Here is an 11,431-nt window from a genome sequence, read left to right on the forward strand (position 1 = left end):
TAGAGGAGGAGGATAATGTTCCTTTATCAACGAATCAGGAGATGCCTGAATCTAGTCAACCGAGTGGGAGTAATTTGCCACTGAATGAGTCAGTTTCTCAACACTCTAACCTTCGAAGAAGTAGTCGTCGGATTATTCCTCGAAGAAGGTTTGATATTGAGAATGAGGCATTAATGGTTCTCCCAGTTGACGATGAGGAACCTCGAACAGTTGAGGAAGCTTTGAGCAGCTCAGTTAGAAAAGAATGGAAAGTTGCAATGGATGAAGAAATGGAGTCAATGAGAAAGAATCAAGTTTGGGATTTAGTCGATCTTCCTCCGGGCCGAAGGGCTATTGGGAATAAGTGGATTCTCAAAGTAAAGAGGAAAGAAGATGGATCGATTAATCGATACAAAGCTTGATTAGTTGCAAAAGGATATACCCAAATGGAGGGTATTGACTTTGAAGAGACATTCTCCCCAGTTGTAAAGTTTGTGTCAATACGTGTCATCCTAGCTATAGTAGCACACTATGACATAGAATTACATCAGATGGATGTAAAAATGGCTTTCCTTAATGGTAATCTTGATGAAGAAATCTATATGGTACAACCAGAAGGTTATGTTGCTGAAGGCCAAGAGAAAAGAGTATGTAGACTTCGAAAGTCTATATATGAGCTAAGGCAAGCGTCAAGATAATGGAACATAAGATTTAATAAAGTAATATTATCTTATGGTTTCGAAATGATCAATGAGGATCATTGTGTTTACCTAAGAAAGGAAAAAGGAAAGCTTATCATTTTATCATTATATGTTGATGATATGCTAATAGCTGGAAGTGACATAAAGAGTGTGATAGAAGTCAAAAGTTGGCTTTCATCACAATTCGACATGATAGATATGGGAGAAGCAGAGTACATCTTAGGAGTGAAGATCGTTAGAGACCGATCAAAGAGGCTTTTGGGTTTGTCTCAAGAAGCTTATATCACTAAGATTCTATAACACTTCAATATGTCAGATTGCAACATTGAACAGATGCTTATTGCGAAAGGTACTGTCTTGAGCAAAAGTATGTATCCCAAGACTCCTGAGGAAATAGCCGAGATGAAGAAGAAACCATATGTCAGTGCTATTGGTAGTTTGATGTACACTATGTTGTGTACTCGTCCCGATATAAGCTATGATGTTGGCTTAGTTAGTCGTTTCCAGTCAAACCCAGGATCGAGACACTGGAAAGCGATGAAGAGGATATTCATATATCTTAAAGGAACAGCTGATTATTGCCTCTGTTTCCAAGGATCATATATGAGCCTAAGTGGCTACTCAGATGCAGATTGGGCAGGGACCTTGATGACAGAAAATCCACATCTGGCTATGTCTTCTTGATGAATGATGGCGCCATCTCATGGAACAGCAAGAAGCAGGCTTGTGTAGCCTTGTCGACAATTGAAGCTGAGTATGTGGCTTGTGCAGCGGCTGTGCAAGAGGCTGTCTGGTTAAGAAGGTTCCTGAAGATAGTGGGAGTCCTATTACTGTGTACTGTGACAGTCAAGCTGCGATAGCTTTTTCCAAGGATCCCAAATATCACAGCAAAGGCAAGCATATAGAAATTAAGTATAATTTTGTAAGGGATATTGTTGACAAGAAAAAAAATTATTCTTGAGTACATCCCTACGCGGAATATGCTTGCTAATCCTTTTACTAAGCCATTGACTAAAGAGTCATTTCATGGGCATATAAAGTCTTTGGGACTTCGGAGAATGTAACAATTGTAAAAACATTTTAATAAATGAAAAATTCCATGATCTATTCAGTGTATATGTCTTGGTTACATTCGAATAAAAGTCTCGATAAGCATGTTGGCAGATTGGGATTGGTCCACTCACATGGATAATCATCTCTATTTATTAAGTACGAATAGAGGTAAGACCGTTGCTTATGGGACAACTTATGTAGCTGTGAATAGAGACATACCTATAAGTTAAGGTCGCCTTGATATTTGTGTCAAGATGAGATCATTTGTGTAATGATTGGAGTAAATGCACCCACCATTTACTGAATCTGCTTGAAGCCATATTAGAATTCATATGTTAAATTCAGGATTAGCAATTGGGAATGTCTAGATCGAAATCTATACGATGTTAAATTTGGGAAAAACATGCGCTCTTTTTGGTAAAGAAAATAACATCGTAGCATATGATTCATACCACATGTGCTATGGCGACAAGAAGGGTAGTAGGAGAATGGATCCCTGCTTCTCTACTGTGTGAGACCCTTGAGATTACAAGTTAATCTCGATTTTACCCTAAGTGACTATTTGGCTGTCTACTTGAAGTTCTGATCAGTGTCTGCTACTTTAGCATGTTTCCTATTGGCTATGGATGATTCGGTCTATGGAGCATAACTAGGAAAGCGACTGATTAGAATGAATGGATTCTAGCTAAAAAGGAAGATTAAGATTTATTTACATCTGTAACATTTATTCACTGGTACCGGTTACATTTTTAGTTTAGTACATAAAATGTAATTGTGAATAATTTGTTTAATTGGAGATGTTGAACATGCTCTTGATATATAGTCAATATAAGGGATTAGAGATGTTCATGATGATGTAAATAATTTAATCTGGGGTAAAAGTAAGTCAATAATGTCTTTGATTCGTTCTATGGGCATTTATCTCTGATTCGTTCTGTGGAGCAGCTAAGTAAGGTGTGACAATCTTCTTAGCAATTGAATGCTCACTGTGCTTGCTGTCGCACGAACCATTTTCCCTAATGTATGGAATGGATGTTCTGATCTGGTCTTCGTGACTTGATTCTCATAAAATCTATGTGACTTATTTGGTCTTTGTGACTAAATTTTGCTCTGGTCTTCGTGACTTGATCCTCATAAAGTTTTCGTGACTTATTTGGTCTTTGTGACTAATTTCGCTCTGGTCTTCGTGACTTGATCACCTTGTAGTCTATGTGACTGACATGGTCTATGTGACCATATGGATTGACTTGGACGAGTGGGAGATGTTGGGCGTTACACTTGGTAGACGAAAGGGTTCGTCCCTTTCGCTGCTGCAAACGCATGTTTGCTGCAAACGCCAGGGAGATGAAGGGGCGTCCTTTCCCCTTCGTCTTCCTTAGCCTTCTTATAAGAGGCGTCCAAGTGCAGATCTAAAAAGAGAGCTTTTGGCAAGGTGATCAGGGAGCACCGAGAGATTGTGTGAGAGCAAAGGGAGAGCATTCGGCTGGGATTTGGCTCGTAAACTTTGAAGCACTTTCCGATTGCTCCGTGATCGTGCTTCCGACAGCGGCAATCTCTTCATCGATCGGCGTCTTCGGTTGCGGTTCTTTGGGAGATCACTGTGAGTTTGTAATTACCGCATCGCTTTGTTTTATCTTTGTATAGTTTCGATTTCATGCTCTCAAATTACCAACAGTTTCATCCCCTGTAATTGGTGGGAATCAAATTTCCATCAATTTTAAGCTTCTTGACATGTGCTATTTTGCTCCAGTCTTCTCGGTCTCTGTTCCGACATCGTGCAGCCAGTGGCGCACAACCAGTAATGGTAAGTTCTTCGAGCGAGGTAGGTACACCATCATTTGGCAGGCCAGTGAGAGCAGAGCAGCTAGTGATATCTAGAGAAGACAGAGCTGGGAAGTGCTTCAGGTTGCTGGGTAAATGTTGGAGATTTCTAGAATGACCTATTTCGAGACTATGTAAATAGAGAAGTCGTGGCAATGCTCCTTCCACATTCTGAAAGTTTGTTAACTGTTGCGAAAAGAGAGGATAATACCTTTCAACCTCTAAAACGAGGAAGAAGAGGAAGAGAGAAAAGAGATCGCGTGGAGTAACAAGACGAATGCGCACAAAAAGAGGGCAAACACGAAGGAGAAGAAGAGTTACTATGATTCGACGACGTGTTTACTCTAAAAAACGGCCGAAACTTTATTAGAATTCTCTCTACACAAGAGAATCACATCTAATGATTCTTGTGTTTGTTATACAATAGGCTTACAATAATCCCTATAAATAATGTCAAACCCCAGATCCGGTAAAATCGTAACAGAATTTTGTTATGAAAAATCATAACAAAATTCTGTTATATAAAATCTTAACAGAATTTTATTATGAAAAAATTTAACAGGGCTTTCTTCTATAACATCCCTCATATTAACCTTATCCAAATATGAGTCACCCGTCAACAATCTCTACCTTGGCGAATATTTGCCCCTTTGAAGAACATGAGTATCTGAATAAAGCTCCATCTGGATCTCTAGGTATGGACTTCCTTCCTTTAACATTTAGATATATGAAGTAAGTTCAAGCAATGTTAATTGAACTTCTCTGTAGTCACTGGCTTTGTCAGCATGTCTGTAGCATTGTCTGCAATGTGAACCTGTTAGAGTGTATACTAAAAGCCTAGCTTTTGTATAAACATTTATTTAGAAATAAAGAATCACAATGGTCAAATACCTACATTTATATGCTAAGTGTAGTTGTTCAATTAATTTATATTGTAGATAATATGGTGTGTGGTGTCACACACAAAAGATGATGTTATCAATTTCTTATAAATTATAAACAGTAGTTCACGACTAAGATGGAAAGGAATAAACCATTCGAATAATCGTAGTATAATTAGGTATTAGTTTATCTTGACTAATAAATTACACTAGTACACTCTAAGTGTATTGAGTAGAACTATTTAAGGTAAGTTCTTTTTGTACTAACTTAATAAAAAGAACGAGACCTTAGTTATTATGGAAGTGTGTGCTCTTAATCCTAATATAATAACAAGTACATATATTTAGTATTTATTTTTTTAACTTATCAAAGGGTAAAATTTAGCTCGATAAATCAATAGGTCCGATAAGTTGGGAAATGATATTACTTATAGTGTGTGTTGTTGATTATAGAAGGAAACTATGTCCTAGTTATCTAGGTTGAGAATGTCCCCAAGAGGAGTTCATAAGGATTGTCATGTTAAACCCTGCAGGTGGACTTAGTCCGACATGACAATGAGGTTGAGTGGTACTACTCTTGGAGCTAGATATTAATTAAGTGAGTTGTCAATAACTTACTTAATTAGTGGATATTTGTTATCTTAAACACAGGGAGACTAACGCACTCATGATAAGAAGGAGCCCATAATGTAATTTGGGATTGATGCGGTAGTGCAATAATAACTCTCTAGTGGAATGAGTTATTATTGATGAACTTGAGTTGTGTGTTCGGGGCGAACACGGGATACTCAAGCTCGTTGGAAGGCCAAAACCAATTTCTCCTCTAGGTTCATGTCATAGCCTCATTAATGTCTCTAATCCACTCATGAAAAGTCTATTTTGGTGTCCAAGAAGGGGCCGGCCCATGGCTTGGTGTCCAAGAAGGGGCCGACCCATGGCTTGGTGACCAAGCCAAAGGGGTCGGCCATAATCTCCTTAAGGTAGTCGGCCACAAGAAGTTTGAAGGGTGCCGGCCACATATTTCAAATAAGGAGGGGTGTTTTGAATTTTTAAAATCTTTTCTTTGTAGATATCTACAAGTTTTAAAAAATAGATTTTAAAATATAAAACTTTCCTTATTTGAATTAGGTCACATGGTTTAAAAGAAAGTTTAAAAGTTTTAAAACTTTCCTTTTTTAACCATCATCATGGTTTTAGAAAAAAGGAAGAGAAGTTTTAAATTTTAATTTTTTTTAATTTTGTAACCATGTTTAAAAAAGGAAATTTTAGAAGAGAAATTTTAAATTTTAAAATATTGTTTTAATTTTTAAAACTTTCCTTTTTTAACATCCACATTGGAAAATTAAAAAGAGAGCTTGTAAAATTTTATAAGAGTTTTCCTTCTTTGCTTATAAAATTTTTACAAAGTAATTTCTTTCCTTTTAAAGGGGTCAGCCACCCTTGCTTGGTGCCCAAGCAAGGGGCTGGCCAATCAAATCAAATTATCCAATCAATGATTTGGTTATTGATTCAATCAAGAGGAAAGAAAAGGAAAAATAAAAGGGGAAAGGAAAATAAGAGGAAGATTTTAATTTTTATAAAAAGTCTTTCCTTATTTGCCTTGGGCAAGTAATATAAAAGAAGGGGGAAGAGGCCTCATATGAGATCAATTCTTATTCTCTTGGTGGAGTTTCTCATTGTGGTCGGCCCTCTCTCCCTCTCTTTTCCCTTTGCTCTCTTTTGCTCCTTGGTGGTAGTGGTGGCCGAAACTTAGAGGAGGAGAAGCTCTTTGGGTGGTGTTCATCTTGGAGGATCGTCGTCCACATGACGTCCAAGAGGAGGCGAGGAATATGGCAGAAGATCTCGAGGATATTAGCTTACGAAGAAGAGGTATAACTAATAATTTTCTTCCGCATCATGCTAGTTATTTTTCTTTGTATAAATTCCAAACACAAGAGGCATTAGATTCTAGTTTTTCAGATTTGTTTCGAAGTTGTGTTTTTTTTATTTTTCGAATTTGTGATTCGATTGTTCCTTTTGGTTAAACCTAGAGTTATATAAGAAAATTAAATATTAGCTTTCCTTAAAAGGTTTTGTCTAGGCGGTGGTGGATGCTCTCATACCCAAGTAGGTCATGTGCCTCGCCATGCAGTCCTGGAAGCCAATTTTGGAAATTAATATTTAATTGAATTTATAACATAGGTGGATTTGGATCAATAGTGTTAAGTTCCGCTTGCAATCCAAGTCTAAACCATTAAGAACAGATAAGTTAAATTTGGAATCAATAATGTTAAGTTCCGTTTGCGATTTCTAATTTAACTTCTAAAGAACACAATAGGTTATTAGGAAAGGTTCGACACTTGTACAAAATTTTTGTACAGTGGAACTGATACGATCTTCCTAGGACTAACCAACAATTAGTATCAGAGCTAGGGTTTGCCTCTGTGTGTTTAGAATTCAAATAAGATTATGCACATGTCATACATAATTTAGGCAGGATAATAGTAGGATATGCTAACTCTTTGGTTGCAGGCTCTAACTATTATGGCATATAGATGTTGTGTGTGATTGGACCCTTGGACATGTCAACGACATTATTTTTTATGTGTATGATTGTATGTAACTAATATAGCAGGAGCTGTATTAGCCCTAGGATTTTAGAATTTTATTTTCGATCTAGATTACATGTACATTCCTTCGTGGAATATAGGATCGATATATGTAAAATTCTATTTTTGTCGCGGATCGTATGCTTGCGAGGCGTGGTACTTTTGGAGCACCAGAGGTGCAGCGGAATAAGAAGCAAGATAGATGCGACGACTAGACCCGATGGCGGTGGTTAAAGATGGCAGCAGCTAGGGTTGGAGCACACGGAGAACAGTGATGAAAAAGGTCATAATAGTTGGAAAATTAATTTCCATATTTATTGTTTTTATTTACTGTGATGTGTGTGTGTGTGTATGTGATGTATGCTAGTATAGGTTAAAATTCCTCACCTTAAATAACTAAGTGGGAGAGAGATTTATAAATAAATCCCACGGTCTCCATTACTGGTTTGTAAGTGATGCAAACAAACTTGCGCGTTGGCTCTGAGTGCCTTCCTCCATATCGGATGAGTTTGTTTGCGGATCACTAGATCAAACTTCCATTTTGGATGACTATAGGAAACTAACTAAGAACGTGTGATCTTCCCCATCGGAAGGGGCACAATCTTATTTGATGGACTAAGTGTCAAGTAATGGTATACACTTAGGCACATCTAACAGTATCCTCCCCATCAGAATCACTGCTATTATTTGTGTGACCAAAGAAAATCAACTATTAATTTGTCATAAAGATAGGTTGACAAGATAATAAAATTAAAACCCCCTCTTACAAATGTTGAGATTTTGTATACGTCCACACTATCGTGCCATACAAAATTCACGGTGTATGAGGTAATTTTATTTGTCAGGTTGACAAGAAAATAAAATTAATGGGAAAAACCCCTCTTACAAATGTTGAGATTTTGTATACGTCTATACTATCGTGGCATACAAAATTCATGGTGTTTGAGGTAATTTTATTTGTCATAAAGATTTATTAACAAGATAATTAATGGGTAAACCCTCCTCTTATAAATGTTTGAATTTGTATACGTCCACACTATCGTGGCATGCAAAATTCCCGATGTTTGAGGTGTTGGTGAATTTAAATAATATTGTTTGAGGAATCAATGTTATTTTAAATTCAAAGATTTGACCAAATATTTGATCAAAGATAGACCAACTATTAATTTTATTTGTCATAAAGTTAGGTTAACAAGATAATAAAATTAATGGATAAAATCTCCTCTTTGATTTTGTATACGTCCACACTATCGTGGCATACAAAATTCACAGGGATTTTAAGGTGTTAGGTCTTGACCAAATATTTTTGTGATTCTTAGGATTTCATATGTTTGTCAATCCCCTAGTTGTTATACTATAGAATAGACTTAGTAGTCCCAATTATAATGATTGGAAATAGGACTTGGACATTAAGGTAGACTGTCCTCTTAGAACTAAGAACAATATAGGTGTATTTTATTCATTAGTTGATACAAGATTAGTGGTGTTATCTACCGGTACTTGGTGTGTAGATACGGGAGCCACTGATCATGTCTGCAATTCATTGCAGGGGTTCTAGGAAACCCGACAACTATATGAAGGGAAAATACCATCTACATGGGCACTGCTGCAAAAGTAGCAGCTGTTGCAGTGGGAGATGTTTATCCTCTGATAGAAATAAAATATGAATTTTCAGAAATTGTCTTTACGTACTAAGTTTAGAAAGAACCTAATTTCAGTTTCTAAACTATTAAAGAATAGATACTGTGTCTATTTTGATAACAAAATTATTATCAAGAAAATAGGAAAGATATCTGTTCTGATACGTTGGTTGACAATTTATATATCTAATAACTCCCATGATGCAATAAATAGAAATTAATAATACATCTTCTAACTTTAATAAGAGAAAGTAACCTTCGGAAATGAACCAATCACATCTTTGGCAGTCTAAGGCTAGGTTATATTAACTTGAGTAGGATTCAAAGGATAATAACCAATGAACTCTTGGGTTCATTGGTAGTGGAAATCTTTCCAACCTGCGGGTCTTACTTGGAAGGAAAAATAACCAAGAAGCTTTTAAATCTAAGGGGTATAGAGCCGAAGATATGTTGGAATTGGTTCATTCTGATTTGTGTAGTCCTATGACTATCCAGACAAGAGGTAGTTTCGAATATTTCATCTACTCCAGAATAGGTGAAGGAAGTTCCCACAGACGACACTAAATTGATCCTGTCCGAAATCTGAGTCAGACAAATGTCGACTAAAAGGGCGTCGGTGTTGACGGAGAGGCGACTTAGACACACCTAGCATATGTGCACCAGAAAGACAACCCCCACGTGGAGTTCAAGGACAGTGGTGATGAGACCAATGGTACTTAGGCTCTGCGCACACTCAGACAAGCACATGGAACGTTAGAAACTAGAAACCAGAGAAAAAGTCCCCGGCGCAGATCCTCCGACGCTCAAGTCAGGTACCTTTTCCCCAAAAGAATAGTGTACGAAGGAAAAAAAGACCTGTAGAAGATGAGTACGAATGTGTGCGTACCTACTCAAGGGAGAGGACCTCCCTTTTATATGACAATGCATACCTCTGGAACCTGATCGATGTTAGAGAATGTCAGGTGTCAGAGTCTGCCAGGTGATAGAGGATACATGGTGCCCTCTCATTGGTTGAAAGAATGCTCTATTCTCAAAGAATGACCGACCAATAGAATATTCCCTGGCTGGTGATAGTTATTCTCTGATAGACGATTACGATTCGCTGACACTGTTGTCATCTAGCGTTGTCTGTACCTGCTCAGGTTCAGTTACAGACCGCTCGGGAGACTACTGAGCTATTGGTCTGGGGCATTTAATGAGGAAGATGAGCTGAACCATATAAAACCCGGGCTGGTAAGAACTGATTGATCGGAGATAGGCCCAGAACTACTTGGTCTTATGTCTCAGATTTGGATACCCGACCTGCCAGTTGCCGATCAGGAGTTATGCAGCAGGTGAGGCAGGAAGGTCTAAACCACCCTCTTTCCTTGACTTTTGACAGTCACATCCTCTTGACTATTGATTATCACATCCCCTTGACTTTTGACTGTCACATCCTCTTGACTATTGACTATCAAGCCCCCTTGACTTCTGACTATCACGTCCCCTTGACTTTTAACTGTCATGCGCTCTTGACTATTGACTGTCAAACCCCCTTGACTTCTGACTTCTGACTGTCACACCCCCTTAACTTCTGACTGTCACATCCTCTTGACTTCTAACTATCATGTTCCTTTGGGGCCCTTACTTATATGCCATATTAGTTTCAGTTGGAGCTGACAGTTGAAAGGCTTAAACTCTCGAAGATCTTTGGTGTCAACTGTTGGTTAGTCCTAGGAAAATCGTACCAGTTCCATTGTAAAAAAAATTTGTACAAGTGTCGAACCTTTCCTTAAATAACTTATTGTGTTCTTTAGAAGTTAAATTAGGAATCGCAAACGGAACTTAACATTATTGATTCCAAATTTAACTTATCTGTTCTTAATGGTTTAGACTTGGATCGCAAGCGGAACTTAACATTATTGATCCAAATCCACCTATGTTATAAATTCAATTAAATATGAATTTCCAAAATTGGCTTCCAGGACTGCATAGCGAGACACATGGCCTTCTTGGGTATGGGATCATCCACCACCGCCTAGATAGAGCCTTTTAAGGAAAGCTAATATTTAATTTTCTTATATAACCCTAGGTTTAACCAAAAGGAACAATCGAATCACAAATTCAAAAAATAAAAAAAAAACACAACTTCGAAACAAATCTGAAAAACTAGAATCTAATGCCTCTTGTGTTTGGAATTCATACAAAGAAAAATAACTAGCATGATGCGGAAAATAATAGCTAATTATACCTTCTCTTTGTATGCTAATGACCTTGAGATCTTCTGCCGTATTCCTCGCCTCGCCTTGGACGTCGTGTGGGCGACGATCCTCCAAGATGAACACCACACAAAAGTTTTCTTCCTCTTCCTCTAAAATCCGGCCACCACCACCACCAAGGAGAAGAGAGCAAAATGAAAAGAAGAGGGGAGAGGGAGGGTCGGCCACCTAGAGAGACTCCACCAAGAGAATAAGAATTGATATCTCATGAGGCCTCCTCACCCCTTCTTTTATATTACTTGCCCAAAACAAATAAGGAAAGACTTTTTACAAAAGTTAAAATCTTCCTCTTGTTTTTCCTTTTTCCTTTTATTTTTCCTTTTCTTTCCTCTTGATTGAATCAATCACCAAACATTAATTGGATGATGATTTTTTTTATTTTCTTTTGTCGGCCCCTTGCTTGGGCACCAAGCAAGGTGGCCGACCACCTCATTAAGGAAAGAAAGAAAAAAAAATTATAAAATTTTACAAGTTCTCTTCTAATTTTCTAAAGTAGGAGTTAAAAAAGGA

Source organism: Zingiber officinale, chromosome 8B (genome assembly GCF_018446385.1).
Source record: "Zingiber officinale cultivar Zhangliang chromosome 8B, Zo_v1.1, whole genome shotgun sequence".
Classification (NCBI taxonomy): Eukaryota; Viridiplantae; Streptophyta; class Magnoliopsida; order Zingiberales; family Zingiberaceae; genus Zingiber; species Zingiber officinale.